Below are 10,235 nucleotides of genomic sequence, written 5' to 3' on the forward strand. Positions count from 1 at the left end.
GGATGGATCGCAAAATGACTTCACAAAGCATCGCTGTTTCCCTTTCTTTTTTAAAAACGACAAATCAATATGCACAGCTGTGTCTATCGATTAGTTTAAAGGTGGGGTAGGAAATAACGGGTTGTAGTAATGTTTGCCCTGCTAGGAATAGACTTATTTGGGAATAATGGGCATGGCTACTTTCCAGTCAAAACCGCCTGGAATAATAGAACTGTAGAGTTGGAAGGGACCACGAGGTCCATCTAGTCCAACCCTCTGCATTGCAGGAATCTTGGCCAAGGGGGTGGGGACCTCAAACCCATGACCTGGAGGTGAGTCTTATGGATAGTGTGGTGCTGATAAGCCAAGGTTGCAGGTTCCATCCCCATATGGGCAGTTGCATATTCCTGCATTTCAGGAGGGCAGACTAGATGATCCTCAGGTTCCCTTCCAACTCTACAATTCTATTATTCTATGACTGGTTCTACCAACTGAGCTATCCCAGGTGTGGCCCTACCTTAGGCCTGCTTATTTCAATGAGTCTACTCTGCATATAATTTAGTTAAGATAAAACTTCATACTTTTGTAATAGGGTTGCGGAAACTTTTTCAGCCCAAGGACCATATTCCCTTTGGGACAACTTTATGAGGCCACATTGCAGTGGTGATCAGGGTCAGAAGCAAAAGTGAGTGAAGCAGCAAGTGTAAATTTTAGCACTGTGAAAGCAGGGTACTTTTTACACACACATTCTGTCCTCTATCCAGGGAAAGCAAGAGACATGATCAGAACTCAATGACACATTCCAGCAGGCAAAAATATTCAAGGAGAGTGCAAAGCAGGGCTAGTGATGGGTGTGGCCTAGGGAGAGTTCTGAGGGCCTGCTAGAGAGGCCTGGAGGGCCACATTTGGCCCACAGCTCTGAGGTTCACCACCCCGCTTCATATGGGCCAGCTGTCTCCCACCGCCATAAAGCTCTGTGACAAGGAAGCATGAAAAATATTATTTCATGTTTGAGTTACATTGTTTTCCAAGGTTTTTCTTTTCCCCCACTCCCCCAAAATTATTCTTTTACTCTCATCATCACTTATAATGTGATTCTCATTCTGCCAATGCCTGGCCATGTTTTATCAGGGTGAAATGGGTCCTTGTACCTGTTACCTTTTCACACCCTCACTTTCAATGTGTTATATGTTAGTACCAATTTTAGTATACATTTACTCCTGTTTTTATTTTGCGATCTGGTTCATCATATACTGTCCTGATAATTGAGCAAATACTGGTGTATGAAGATAAAAGGTAGCACTCATTTCTCTCAACGCAGCAAAGAAATAGAAAGCTTTTCATCTTAAGTGTACCTAAAAGCCTGAAGAGGTTTCAAATCTTTTTATTACAAAATGATAATAATGAAATAACGGTGAAACCTAATGAGAAACAGAGGAGAATCATTTTGTACAGCAGAAGTTATATACATATTCAGTGCCCCAACTTAATCCTTCTAACATGGAAGTGTTTGCCTTACGAACATTCTTTAGCATTGAAAGCTTCAAGGTTTGCAAAAAGAAGAAGAATGCAGAGGGCAAGGAGGAGGAAGAGACCGGAGCAACCTTGCTAGAGACAAGAGCAAAATGCAGTTCATATTGGTGCTTGTGAATGTGTATGGAATTTCATACGGCAGGTGGTTGCGGCTCTTAACTTATCCAAAGAGATGTTTGCTTCATGGATACACCAGAATCCTGGTAACAGAACTGTAAGAAAGAAGGAGGAGAAAATAGTTAAGGAGAAAGAAAACACTGCAGATCTTTAAAAAAACAAAACTGCACATTGAGATCAAAGGCATATGCCTCACAGTGACCCTTTCGAGAAGGCGAAACTGTAGTAGGACTAGTCTCCCTCTCTTGTTTTAGTTAATCTTATTTCTCTCATAGCATTTTAGGTTCCTTCTAAGAAGGTTCACTTAACATGGAATTTACCACTGCAGGATGCAACATGACCATTTCAATGCCTGTAAAAAGCAGCAGGTTAACAAAAGGGCACCTCCAGTTGACCTGTTTAGCAAGCGTTCATCCCGATATGTTTGCACAAAGCTTATGCAGAAGTTAGATTGTATCCAGTCTTTATTGAGCATTTGCTCCAATTTCTCTGTGGGAAGAATAAAGGGTAACAAGTATTCTTCCTGCATCTGTCCTTATTTGCTTGCACGGTGGTCAGACATCTTCTCATTAATCATTTATTCTTCCTACACTTTCCAGTACATTTCACTGTCACTTTCCTAACCACAAAACATCCATTTCTTCCCTTCTTTTTAAGCGGGATTGTCGAGCTAGGGCGACTAAGTGCTTTAATTACACAAACCTAACTTTCTCAATGTCTGCTTGAATTCCTTCTACACAATGCCGACAGTCTAGAGGCAGCCAAATTTGTGGAGAAATGTATATTTATGACCCATGGCATCTAAATGGAACTTCCATGTACAAGTGAAATGTACCTGTGAACAGCTGCTGCTGAGGCAAATGCCATGGAGGGCGGGGGAGGCTGTTGCTTTCACAGTAGGAAATAGATTGTAGAAGAGGAGGTGCTCATAAGTATGGTTATGGAAACTCCCAGTTTTAAAACAATACATCCAAATAAAAGACGTGTCCAGCTTCCTAGCTGACCTACGGGTCACAGCACATAGCTGTCATAGATTCATATATTTGTAGAGTTGGAAGGGATCCTGAGGATCATCTAGCCCAACCCCCTGCAATGCAGGACTATGCAGCTGTCCCATACGGGGATTGAACCTGCAGCCTCCTCGGCGGTTTCAGCACCATGCTCTAACTGGCTGAGCTATCCAGTCATGATCTTCCCAGTTGCTTGTTTCAGTATTAATCATTCGCAGCTTGGCCTTTTGATTTAGTGATGCTACTTCATAAAGAATAGCCAAGTCCATTACAATTCATCCCAACCTCTCACCCCTTTCAATAATTTGACACACAAAAAATCCAGTTCTGTGGGAGATAACTTACACATCTTCTCATTATCTGCCATTTTGCAAAAAAGGTACAAAGCCCCATATGTATTCCACAAGACAGATAAGGAAGCTCATTTATTTTATTTTATTTTTTAAAAATGGATTTTAACAACGTTCCAATCTGCGTTAATTGGTTTTGCAACAGATCGGCACCGTCATTAGCACTCATTAATCTGCTCGTTCACAGCTATCTTGAAGCCCAACGGAATGTTGTTTCCCATATTAACCAGGAGGTCAGATGAGATTAATGCAGGGTTACCTGTAATTAGTAAACATTTATTCAGATTGTAAAAGGTAAAAGCTTGACAACCCCCCCCTCCCCAGGCACTCTATGTAGTAATTGGTCGTTTTATGATTACTTTGAAGAAACACTTGGATGGAAACAGAAGCCAAATTAAAATAAGACATATGAATACAGCATTTAAATGCCGTTAAGGTCAAATACTGATTTACCTGCATTGGCTCATGCAGATTTATTTATTTTTAAAGATCCTGCCAGTTTAGTAAAGCAGCAAAAGTGAAACCAGATGATAATTATGTAGCAGGAAAATTCTTTAGAAGGACAGTTGGAGAAACTTGACATTTCCAGACAAAGATCAATACAGCAATTACTCGACGGTTGCGGAACAATTTAAAATGGAGAAAAGTCAAAGTACTTGTTAACAGCAGCAAAAGAAGTGTATGAAGGTATCTGAGAAATGATAAGTTCTGAAGGGAATGGATGACCAGAAATAAAAGAATAAAGTCTTAAAAAGCACAAATTTCCAATAGAAACTTGTAGATGGCTTCAGATTAGCTAAGACAGGGGTGGGGAATCAGCAGCCATAGGCCCTTGGCTATGCCCACTAAGCCTCCCCATTGGGTCCCACAAGGCCATTTTGCCCAAGCTACGCCCACTTGTGGGTGTTATGTACTGAAGTTCTCACCCTGGGCCAGCAGGGGGATACTGTAGATAGTTATGCAAATGAAGGGTAGAAAAGTGACGTTCAGTGATTGGATAGTTTTAGAAAATGGCAACAGTTGCATTGTTCTGGAGCTCTATATAAGCAGGCTGACTGAGCTCCTCAGCCTAGTTCTGTTCTGGCATCTGAATAAAGAAGAGCTGTTTAAAGAATCGCTGTGTCGTCTGACATGTTCGCCCACAACTTAACAGTGGGGCAGGTAATGGCGCAGCTGGACCAGAAGTGGGGAAGCAAAGCCCCATGTAGTGTCTCTCTCTCTCTCTCTCTCTCTCTCTCTCTCTCTCTCTCTCTCTGTGTGTGTGTGTGTGTGTGTGTGTGTAAGCACGCAGTGATCAACTAATTTTCAAGGCTTGCAAAGCGTTCTGTCATGATAACAAATATAATGAATTGATTTGACAATTGTTTCAGGTCGCATCCACACCATACATTTAAAAGCACATGGCTTCCTGGGAACTGTCATTTACCCCTCACAAAGCTACAATTCCCAGCACCCTTAAACTACAGTTCCCATTCTTCGAGGGGTAAGCTACAGCGCTTATAATTCTTTGAAGGAAAGAATGTGCTTTAAAGGTACGGCACATACGCAACCTCAGGGGACGTAAAAACATACCTCCGGCATTTCAGAGGGGGAAAGGGTTGTGAGCCTCAGCTTCGCCTCTTATTCCACACTGCTGAGGACAGGAGGGGGTCCCCCCAGCTTGTTTTCATTTAGCTCTGCAGCAGTCTGTTCAACACAGATTTAAAAGCCAGAACTGTTTGTTCTTTTGGGTTAAATATATATTAGAAAAACAACAGCGCACAGTTGTCTGACAGTATGTCACCAACAGTTCAAAACATACTTTGGCTCTTGCAATGTGGGAGATGCAGGCTGTGGATAAAGGACACATTCATTTCTCCTCAAGAGTTGGCTTCTAAGGGAGGAACAGGACCCAAAGAGGATGAGAATGGGAGTAGTTTTATTACTTACTTACAGAATTGCTCCATTGATAGCCCACCTTTCCTGCAAGGAGCTAAAGGTGGCCTGCTCTCCATATTTCCCTCACAACAACCCCACGAGGTAGGCTAGGCTGAGAGACAGTCACCCAGTGAGCATCAAGGTTGAGTGGGGATTTGAATATTGGTCTCCCAAATCCTAGTCCAACAGCATAACAGGAGGACTTTTTCGAACCAAGCAGCCATGTCTAGGGCTGTGCAATAAATTGTCATATAGTCAAACCTCGGTTCCCGAATGCCTCTGTTATCGTACATTTCGGCTCCCGAAAGCTGAAAACCTGGAAGTAAATGCTCCAGTTTTCGAACGTTTCTCCGAACCAAAACGTCTGACGCGGCTTCCGCTTGAAGAAGAAGAAGAAGAAGAAGAGTTTGGATTTGATATCATGCCTTTCACTCTCTTTAAGGAGTCTCAAAGTGGCTAACATTCTCCATTCCCTTCTTCCCCCACAACAAACACTCTGTGAGGTGAGTGGGGCTGAGAGACTTCAAAGAAGTGTGACTAGCCCAAGGTCACCCAGCAGCTGCATGTGGAGGAGCGGAGACCCGAACCCAGTTCCCCAGATTACGAGACTACCGCTCTTAACCACTACACCACACTGGCTCTGAGTGCAAGAAACTCTTCCAACCAATCAAAAGCTGCGCCTCGGTTGCTGAACGTTTCAAAAGTCGAACGGTCTTCCAGAACAGATTACAACCGAGGTTTGGCTCTACTGTTGAATACCTTGATTACCAGTATATAGTGGTAAGTATTTCAAAAAGGCAATATACCAATGAACAAAAGGTGGACACTTAACAGCTTCCCAGGGGTAATCTCAGCTGAACCCATACTGTACTTTAGTTACTTTGCAGATAATTTGCAGGCACTGTGTGTCCAGCTTTGTTTCCTCTCTTCCTCCTCCCTCCTAAGAAATGAAGATAAACCCTCACACAAACCAGCAAACACTTTCAGGTTCACTGGTATCTTCCCACTTAGAGATCAGCTATTTATGCAGAGTCTGCTAACAATCCAGGAGGAACCCCTCATGACTGGACTTCTTTCTTTTTTCTATTAGGGAAAAAAAGAGGCAGAATAGTTATTGTTTTTGTTTTCTGGTGGTGTTTATGTTGTTGTTTTCCCCTAAACAGCTTTCCTCCATATCAAAAAGGAAGGTTTTTTTTTTATTTAAAGGAGACTGTCTTTTTGCTTGCCCTTCCTCCCTTTGATAAAAAAGGAGATTGGTGGGAGGAAGGCTTTTTGGGGGGAACAGAATGGAGGGGAGGTTTAGCTGGCAGCCTTATGCTGAAATAGGAGGTTGGGTACCATGTGAGAATGATGGGGAGGGTGTTTGTCGGTAAGCAGTGCAAGCAGATGTGTGTCTACTCACAAGCAAGCCCTACTGAATTCAGTGAATCCCAGGAAAGCAGAAGTAAGTTTAGTTGAGCTCACTGGGGCTCCACTTAGACCCCTGAGTCAGGAAGCAGATGAAACTTGACTAGTACCGGTAAATCACTTAGCCTGATTGTTTATTCCCCTTTCTTCCTTCCCCCTCCCCTTTTTATGAAGATTACCTGCTCTGGGATCCCACAGCTAATTCTCCCCTGGTCTCCTCGCTGGCCCAAATAGGACTAATTTAGCCAGCTAGCCCTGGTGATCATCTAATGTTTATTGGATGGATTTCCCCCCTAAATTGATTTTTGAATTCTGAATTTATTGTTATTCACGTTTTATGCTATATTTTATGCTGTTTTTTGTTGCATGAATTAAGTGTTTTAAATTTGTTGTTAGCCACCCTGAGCCCGGTTTTCTGAACCAGGAAGGGCGGGGCATAAATAAAAATTTGTTATTATTATTATTAAACTACTCTTAAATTAGTTGAAAATATATTAAAAATGAACGTTTATTGAATATTTTTATGGTAGCAACAACCCACCTGAGATGGCCTCATGACCTAGCTATGGTTTGAAGACCCGTGGTCTCTACTGATTGGCAGGCAGGGCATCAAATAGAGAGTCTTCCGCTGTTCCACCTGGAGATGCTGGGGACTGATCCTGCCACCTGGGACCTTCTGCAGGCAAAGCAGATGCCCTGCCCCTGAGGTTTTGCCCTTACCCATACTTGGGAGGCTGGGAGAAGGGAAGACTTACCAAAGGACTGGGGGAAGATTCAGCCATGGCAGGCCTACAAGGGCTTCTTCAGTCGGAAGGAGTCTACTTTGGACGAGATGGGCCTGCCCTTATAGAAGCCAATGCGTTCACGTCTCTTGGGCAGGGTGTGGTACAATCCCAACCTCTCTTCTATACTCCTCTTCTCCTGCTGGCTCCTCAGAGGGGTCTGGACCGCTCTGGGAGCTTCTGGGATTTCTTGGACGGAAGCCTCCGTGTCATCAGGTGTGGCGTTGGCTTCCAACATGGTGTCCCTGGGAGGAAAAGGAACATAGTCGAAGGAAGCAAAAAACCAGCCAACCCAGAAGTGAGATTTAACCCTCAGGCTGAAAAAGGTTGTCCAGCCGTGTTTTAGGCACTTGCCTCCCCTGTAAATGGAGCATGAAACTGAAATGCTATATGCAAATCATTTTTTTAAAAAAGGAAGTTGCCAACACAGAGCATTGCTCGGACCAAGGAAATAGGACTTGCCTGTGATATAGCACCCTGCATTCCAAGATGTTGCTGGACTACAACTCCCATCATCCCTGACTGGCTAAAAATAGCTAGGGAAGATGGTATTTGTAGTCCAACATTTGGGGACCCAAGAACACCAATATAACTAATGAAACAGGAGTTGGCCAAACCATGACACTACGGCCATCTGCAGGAGAGTAACTTATCGTATTGATTTATGTGCCAAGAGTCTGTCACCACTCCCTGTTGCTTGCAAAAGATGGGAAGGAGTGAAAGCTGGGCTTTCTGAAACTTTTCACAAAACATTTGCTATACCAGGCAAAAAAGTGAACCATCGGTGGAGCTACCATCTTGCTATATAAGAGCTAGTTCGTTTTCCTGTGAGGGGGCTCCTAAGGCATCCTCAATTCACATGAAAAACCCAAGAACATTTCTGCCTCAAGAAGAGCTCTGCTGGATCAAGCCACATGCCCACCTAGTCATAGAACTGTAGAGTTGGAAGGGACCCCAAGGGTCATCTAGTCCAACCCCCTGCAAGGCAAGAATCTTTCCAGCCTCTTGTTCTCATTATGGACAACCAGATGACCTATGGGAATTCCCACAGGGAATCCCACCTGAGTGCAACCACAATCTTTCCACTATACTATACTGCTGCTAAGAGGCTAGATCAGGGGTCAGCAAACTTTTTCAGCAGGGGGCCGGTCCACTGTCCCTCAGATCTTGTTGGGGGCCGGACTATGTGGGGGGGTGTGGAATGAACGAATTCCTATGCCCCCAAAATCACCCAGAGATGCATTTTAAATGAAAGGGCACATTCTACTCATGTAAAAACACGCTGATTCCCGGACTGTTCGCAAGCTGGATTTAGAAGGTGATTGGGCCGGATCCGGCCCCCGGGCCTTAGTTTGCCTACCCATGGGCTAGATTCCCAGGAGATGGTCCTAAAAACACATGATCAGTCTAGCAAGCTTGCTAATGCAAAGTTTGTCTTTGTCCTGATACCTCCAGGATGGAAGACTGGAAGCCCCACATACACCGTCTTGAGCTACATCTTGGGCAGAAGGCAAAATATAAAATGTAATGAATCACAACCAAGCAAAGGTGGATGTCTCTTTAACTAGAGAATCACCTTAGAACCACACAACTGCGCCACCTACTGCCAATGAGAGGCAACACACTTTCAATGCATTTTAATTAATCCCAATATGAGGGAAACTCGAAACTCGTTTTGAATGAAAAAGAAACTGCTGCTGAAAAGCTTGCAGGGCACAGTCTTTTTTTCTTTCTTTCTTTTTTGCCAAATTTTAAAACTTCCAAATAAAAGAGTGTGCTCTAAACAATCATTAGATTCAGAACAGCAGAAGGAAAGTAACATGCCATCATAAAAAACACACTATCCTGTTTTTGAAAACTAAAAAAAAGGGAGTGGGGGCTGATTCGTTTCTTGATGAGTAGTTATGTCAGTCTATTTATTACAAGACACTCAAAAGTTTCATTGCAACTTAGAAATGAAAAATTTACTTACATATATTTATCATCTTTCAATATTTTCCCAAAGCAGAATACAATACAGTGGTACCTCGGGTTACATACGCTTCAGGTTACATACGTTTCAGGTTACAGACTCCGCTAACCCAGAAATAGTGCTTCAGGTTAAGAACTTTGCTTCAGGATGAGAACAGAAATCGTGCTCCAGCAGCGCGGCAGCAGCGGGAGGCCCCATTAGTTAAACTTCAAGTTAAGAACAGTTTCAGGTTAAGTACGGACCTCCAGAACGAATTAAGTACTTTACCCGAGGTACCACTGTACTGGAGGAGAAAATAAGCCTGGGGAAAATCAGCCAAAAACATGTACAACTTTAGCAATATACTATACTGTATAATAATTGTAAGAAACCATAAGAAGCAAGTAATTACTAAGCAAGAAAACATAAAACCATCATATCTATTTCAGCAAGCCAACCAAGTCATGAGAGGAAGGCTGCAATGCTAACCCTATTTACCTGGGAATAAACCCCTACTGCAAATCAGTAAAACTTAGCTTCTGACACAGACAAGTTAGCATTGTAACTTATATTAGATATGCACATATCTCTAAAGTGTTGAACACAAACTACCTACATAAAAATGTCTTTAGAAACTGCACTGCTTGAATGAAGTTGCAAGAAAACACCCAACAACACTTGTATAAAGAGCATTTAGGTTGAACACCCCCCTGCTTCCCGCCCCCTTACTAACTGGCCAGCCAGTCAGATCCAGTCCTGCTTTCCTACAAATTGGAAGGAAGTCAGCCAGTTTTTTCATTGGCCTGCTTGATTCCCGCCTTTCTCCACGTGGCTATGGGTGCCTCTTGACAAGAGCTGGGGGATTAAATGATTTATTGAGCCATTAAAAGGCCAGGATGGAGCAGCTGTAGTAGCTCTTTTAAAGAGATTGTGGATTGAATCCTATGCTGGCCGTACTCAGAGTAAGGTTACCAGACATCCCCGTATTCCGGAGACAGTCCCTGGATTTACAAATCAGCCCCCATACAAAATCCATTGAAGTTGAAAAGTGTCCCCAGATTCATTGAAAAAAATCTGGTAACCTTCACTCAGAGTAGACCCACTGAATTTAATGAGCATGACTACCTTGAGTTCATTAATTGCAACTGATCAAGTCTGTGCAAGACTAATAATAAATAATAATAATAAA

General features: G+C 43.0%; 1 long non-coding RNA gene across 1 annotated transcript; it reads right to left on the minus strand.

The window, feature by feature from the left end:
• Positions 1–1,399: 1,399 nt before the first annotated feature.
• On the minus strand, positions 1,400–9,744 carry LOC309331040. Its single transcript, XR_014151697.1, has 3 exons — positions 9,663–9,744; positions 7,069–7,340; positions 1,400–1,724 (listed from the first exon to the last, which is right to left on the minus strand). It is a non-coding gene; the product is annotated as an uncharacterized lncRNA (long non-coding RNA).
• Between the last annotated feature and the right edge of the window lie 491 nt (positions 9,745–10,235).

This window comes from Podarcis erhardii, assembly GCF_964252035.2.
Source record: "Podarcis erhardii genome assembly, chromosome: 15".
Classification (NCBI taxonomy): domain Eukaryota; kingdom Metazoa; phylum Chordata; class Lepidosauria; order Squamata; family Lacertidae; genus Podarcis; species Podarcis erhardii.